Source organism: Eschrichtius robustus, chromosome 5, assembly GCF_028021215.1.
Source record: "Eschrichtius robustus isolate mEscRob2 chromosome 5, mEscRob2.pri, whole genome shotgun sequence".
NCBI lineage: Eukaryota > Metazoa > Chordata > Mammalia > Artiodactyla > Eschrichtiidae > Eschrichtius > Eschrichtius robustus.
The window spans coordinates 115,737,961-115,743,960 of NC_090828.1; the positions used below are offsets into that span (position 1 = coordinate 115,737,961).

At 45.0% G+C, this 6,000-nt stretch overlaps 1 pseudogene; it reads left to right on the top strand.

The window, feature by feature from the left end:
* Nucleotides 1-2,316: 2,316 nt before the first annotated feature.
* Nucleotides 2,317-4,805, top strand: LOC137765400 (protein CDV3 homolog pseudogene; annotated as a pseudogene).
* Nucleotides 4,806-6,000: the final 1,195 nt, after the last annotated feature.

Genomic DNA, 6,000 nt, shown 5'->3' on the forward strand with positions numbered 1-6,000 from the left:
AGTTTTACAGTTAGGGCTCGGTTTTGGGTACGGGTTAGGATTAGGTTACGTGTTAGGATTAGGGTAGGGGTTAGGGTTAAGGTACGCGTTAGGGTTAGGGTATTTATTAAACCTATCCCACTCTCTAGATACCACTTAGCACGTAAAGGAATATTATTTGGGGTCCAGCCATGGAGAAGAGTTTAGACTCTAGGTTAAGATAAGGAACACACCCGTTATAAAGAAATCACATTACAATTAACTTTTTAACCTGTTCCTTACAACACTAGTGCTTAGGAAATGTATTGGAGGCAGAAGCAGTCAAGGGTACCTTAGGGTTAGGGTTAGGTATAGGGTACGGCTCATGGTACGGGTTCGGGTCGGGTGTGGGTATGTCGTAGGTTATGGTTTAGGGTTAGGTTTAGGGTTAGTTTTACCGTTAGGGCTCGGTTTTAGGGTACAGGTTAGGATTAGGCTACGTGTTAGGGTAACGGTAGGAGATAGGGTTAGGGTACGCGTTAGGGTTAGGCTATTTATTAAACCTATCCCACTCTCTAGATACCACTTAGCACGTAAAGGAATATTATTTGGGGTCCAGCCATGTATAAGACTTTAGACATTAGGATAACAGAAGGAACACACCCATTATAAAGAAATCACATTAGGATTCTCTTTTTAACCTGTTCCTTAAAACACTAGTGCTTAGGAAATCTATTGGAGTCAGAAGCAGTCAAGGGTAGCTTAGGGTTAGGGTTAGGGCTAGGGTACTATTTAGGGTACGGGTTTGGGTACGTCGTGCCGTATGGGTTAGTGTTAGGTTTAGGGTTAGTTTTAGAGTTAGAGCTCGGTTTTTTGGTACGGGTTAGGATTAGGTTACGTGTTAGGGTTAGGGTAGGGGTTAGGGTTAAGGTACGCGTTAGGGTTAGGGTGTTTATTAAACCTATCCCACTCTCTAGATACCACTTAGCACGTAAAGGAATATTATTTCGGGTCCAGCCATGGAGAGGAGTTTAGACACTAGTATAAGATAAGGAACACACCCGTTATAAAGGAATCACATTACGATTATCTTTTTAACCTGTTCCATAAAACACTAGTGCTTAGGAAACCTATTGGAGGCAGAAGGAGTCAAGGGTAGCTTCGGGTTAGGGTTAGTGTTAGGGTTAGTGTTAGGTTACGGCTTAGGGTACGGATTCGGGTACTGGTTCGGGTACGGCGTAGGGTATGGGTTAGTGTTAGGGTTAGTTTTAGGGTTAGGGCTCAGTTTCGGATACGGTTTAAGATTAGTGTACTTGTTAGGGTTAGGGTACGGTTTAGGGTTAGGGTACACTTTAGGATTAGGGTATTTATTAAACATATCCCACTCTCTCGATACCACTTAGCATGTAAAGGAATATTATTTGTGGTTCCCCCATGGAGAAGAGTTTAGACACTAGGATAAGATAAGGAACACACCCATTATAAAGAAATCACATTAGGATTCTCTTTTTAACCTGTTTCTTAAAACACTAGGGCTTAGGAAATCTATTGGAGGCAGCAGCAGTCAAGGCTAGCTTACGGTTAGGGTTAGGCATATGGTTAGGGTACGGCTTAGGGTACGGATTCGGGTACGGCATAGGGTATTGGTTAGAGTTAGGGTTAGCGTTAGTTTTAGGGTTAGGGCTCAGTTTAGGGTACGGCTTAGTATTAGGGTACGTGTTAGGGTTAGGGTAGGGGTTATGGTTAGGGTACGCATTAGGTTTAGTGTATTTATTAAACCTATCCCACACTCTAGATAACACTTAGCACGTAAAGGAATATTATTTGGGTTCCAGCCATGGAGAAGTGTTTAGACAGTAGCAAAAGATAAGGAACAAACCCATTATAAAGAAATCACATTAGGATTCTCTTTTTTACCTGTTCCTTAAAACACTAGGGCTTAGGAAATCTATTTGAGGCATAAGCAGTCAAGGGTAGCTTTGGGTTAGTGTTAGGGATAGGGTTAGTGTTAGGGTACGGCTTAGGGTACGGATTCGGGAACGGGTTCGAGTATGGGTTAGGGTTAGGGTTAGGGTTAGGGTTAGTTTTAGGGTTAGGGCTCGGTTTAGGGTACGAATTAGGATTAGTGTAGGTGTTAGGGTTAGGGTAGGGGTTAGGGTTAGTGTACGCATTAGGTTTAGGGTATTTATTAAACCTATCCCACTCTCTAGATACCACTTAGCACATAAAGAATATTATTTGGGGTCTAGCCATGTAGAAGAGTTTAGACATTAGGATAAGACAAGGAACACACCCATTACAAAGAAATCACATTAGGATTCTCTTTTTAACCTGTTCCTTAAAACACGAGTGCTGACTGGAACCTCTGGCCCGCACGTTCCCTTTGCCCTCCGGCTGCGGAGCGGGCGGGATCCTGCACCGCTGTCGCTGCAGCCCGGGCGGGCGGGGCGGCGGCAGCGGCACGCGAGCCCCAAGGAGGGCCGTACCACCGTTCGCCAGCACGCGGGGGGAGCCGCTCGCCCCAACGCAAACGCCTCGGCGACCCCGCGGGGCTGAGGCGTCGCCGCGCCCGGGAGCTTGAGCGCCGAGCCGGCCTCGACCCCGAGCTCGGAGCCCCGCGGGCAGCGCCCGCCGCCGGCCCCACCCATCCGGGCCGAGGAGGCCGCGACCATGGCTGAGATGGAGGAGCGGAGCCTGGACAACTTCTTCGCCAAGAGAGACAAGAAGAAGAAGAAGGAGCGGAGCAACCGGGCGGCGAGCGCCACGGGCTCGGCGGGCGGCGCCGGCGGGAGCAGCGGAGCCGCGGGCGCGGCGGGCGGTGGGGCGGGCGCGGGGACCCGGCCGGGCGACAGCGGGACCGCGGGCGCGGGGGCCACGGGCCCTGGGGCCGCCACCAAGGTTGTGACAAAGGATGAAGATGAGTGGAAAGAATTTGAGCAAAAAGAGGTTGATTACAGCGGCCTAAGAGTTCAAGCAATGCAAATAAGTGAAAAGGAAGAAGATGAAAATGAAAAAAGAGAAGATCCAGGTGATAACTGGGAAGAAGGCGGAGGAGGTGGTGGTGGTGTAGAAAAATCTTCAGGTCCCTGGAATAAAACAGCTTCGGTACAAGCACCTCCTGCTCCAGTAGTTGTTACAGAAACCCCAGAACCGACAATGACTAGTGGCGTGTATAGGCCTCCTGGGGCCAGGTTGACCACAACAAGGAAAGCCCCCCAAGGACCACCAGAAATCTACAGTGATACACAGTTCCCATCCCTGCAGTCCACTGCCAAGCATGTAGAAAGCCGGAAATACTGAGCCTTCGTAAGGGTTGACTACCTCAGATTTGCTGCATTCATTGTGGACTTCATGTGGATCACAACTTCTGGATAAGAAGGTTACAGCTTTTAAGTGTCGATGTGAAACTTGAAACCAGCTCTACTGGATTCCTATCAGAAATTCTGCAGAAAGTCAGCCATCTGGGTTCTGATCTGCTGTAAAAGATGAAGATTTAAGTGACCTTAATTAACCTGTCCTGTGCCCCATTCATAAGGAACACTCTGTAGTGGGTATTAGACTTCCCGGAACATGCCGCTCTCAAAAGAACTGATGTGTTCAGATAATCTGTGTAGGGCTGTGATTTATAATTTAAACTTTGAGTTGTATTCTGAGGTAACCACAAATTAAATTCAACCAAACTCGGGTCACCAAGTGGGAAAAGGGGTGGGGAGGGAATAATCTTATTTTTTTTAGTAATTTTTTATTTGGGTAGTGCTTTTTCTGTGTTCCATATTAAGGCTTTTTTTTTTCTTTCTTTTTTTTCTTTCTTTTTTTTGCTTTGACTTGGAATAGTTCTTTGACAGAGCATATTGCTTGGCTAAGTAACCTGAAATATGCATTGGAATTGTGAAACGTCTCGTGAATTTGCCAATCCCTAGAGCAGAACCAGATGGCCTTTGATGTAAAGGGCAGTAGATGCAGGGGGCTCTACTTCAGGTGCTGCTAAAGCTTCCTCTAATCAGGTCTAAGTTGTATAGTAAACTGGTGGAAAGAGTATATTTTCTGCTCAGGCCAAGGGAGTCACAGATGTGTCCTTATAAATTCAAAGCAGTGAGAGCAGAACCTCAACCTAAAACCCACTGAAGTTTCATGGATCTTGCATGATCTCTGACAAGAATTCCAGATGCACTTGTGCCCAAACGTTTAAGGTATTAGACGCAGTGATTGTCCCAGCCTAGCTCTGTCATCAACCTCCTGGTGTGTCTTTTTATGGTGTTCATTTGGAGAGTCGGGGGCGAAAGACAGGTGATGTAGCACTTCTGTTTTTAATGATTACAGCTTAAACTATCCAGTAATTTTTAGTCCTGGAAAAGGACATCAGGACGCTACCCAGGATTACTGAAAAGTCTTTCCATCTAATGAGATAGTCTGGTAATTTCCTAGTTTTGTATCTTCGGTTCAATAGAAATATTTCAAAGTGGCTTGTGACCACTTGATGCAGAGTCTGGGTTTCTCTATAATAAAATCCCTTTGCCAAATGTAGGAGTTGCAGACTTGCTACTGGCAAGAGTGAAGCAAATGGGTGAGTAAAACTCCTGATGTGGGAGCATTTTCCTCTAGGAGTTCAGTCTTGATAAGTGTCAGTGCAGGAATCGCACTCCTAGGAGTGTTACAGAGTCATCTGCTGTCAGATGCAAACCATATCTGGGCAATAATGTTGGCATTATTTGAAGTGGCAGGCAGGATGCCTACGTTCTGGTGTACTTGGGTGAGTAGCTGAGCCAGCCAAGGAGAGGTTGGATGAGTGAGAAAGGATTCTTGGTTAATCTGAAGACTTCATTTGAGAACCAGAAACCTTTTAACAAGTAACCTCTTGGACCTTGAGCCACATATTTCCCCTAAAAAGTATGCATTTTTTTCCAGCAAAACTTTGTTGGGGGTTATGTTATTGAGGAATGAGATGAATATGTGGAAATGTTACTTAATGGCATAGAAATCTGAAGACCTGCAGGAGATTTAAAAATTCCAACCCTTGTTATAACTTTTTAAAAGATTGTGAAATTATCAAAATGCACATGAATCAAGTTTTAATATGCTGTATGATGGGTGGATGAGGCTGTCCATTGTACCATTTCTTTCTTTGAATTCTCAGGCATGGTTTGGCAGTGCAAAAACTCTGTAACATTAACAAATTCAATAAAAAGTAAATATGTAAAAAAAAAAAACAAAAAAAAAAAAACACTAGTGCTTAGGAAATCTATTGGAGGCAGAAGCAATCAAGGGTAGCTTAGGTTTAGGGTTAGGGATAGTGTACGGCTTAGGGTATGGGTTCTGGTACGGTGCAGAGTATGCGTTAGGGTTAGGGTTAGGGTTAGTTTTACAGTTAGGGCTCGGTTTTGGGTACGGGTTAGGATTAGGTTACGTGTTAGGATTAGGGTAGGGGTTAGGGTTAAGGTACGCGTTAGGGTTAGGGTATTTATTAAACCTATCCCACTCTCTAGATACCACTTAGCACGTAAAGGAATATTATTTGGGGTCCAGCCATGGAGAAGAGTTTAGACTCTAGGTTAAGATAAGGAACACACCCGTTATAAAGAAATCACATTACGATTAACTTTTTAACCTGTTCCTTACAACACTAGTGCTTAGGAAATGTATTGGAGGTAGAAGCAGTCAAGGGTACCTTAGGGTTAGGGTTAGGTATAGGGTACGGCTCATGGTACGGGTTCGGGTCGGGTGTGGGTATGTCGTAGGTTATGGTTTAGGGTTAGGTTTAGGGTTAGTTTTACCGTTAGGGCTCGGTTTTAGGGTACAGGTTAGGATTAGGCTACGTGTTAGGGTAACGGTAGGAGATAGGGTTAGGGTACGCGTTAGGGTTAGGCTATTTATTAAACCTATCCCACTCTCTAGATACCACTTAGCACGTAAAGGAATATTATTTGGGGTCCAGCCATGTATAAGACTTTAGACATTAGGATAACAGAAGGAACACACCCATTATAAAGAAATCACATTTGGATTCTCTTTTTAACCTGTTCCTTAAAACACTAGTGCTTAGGA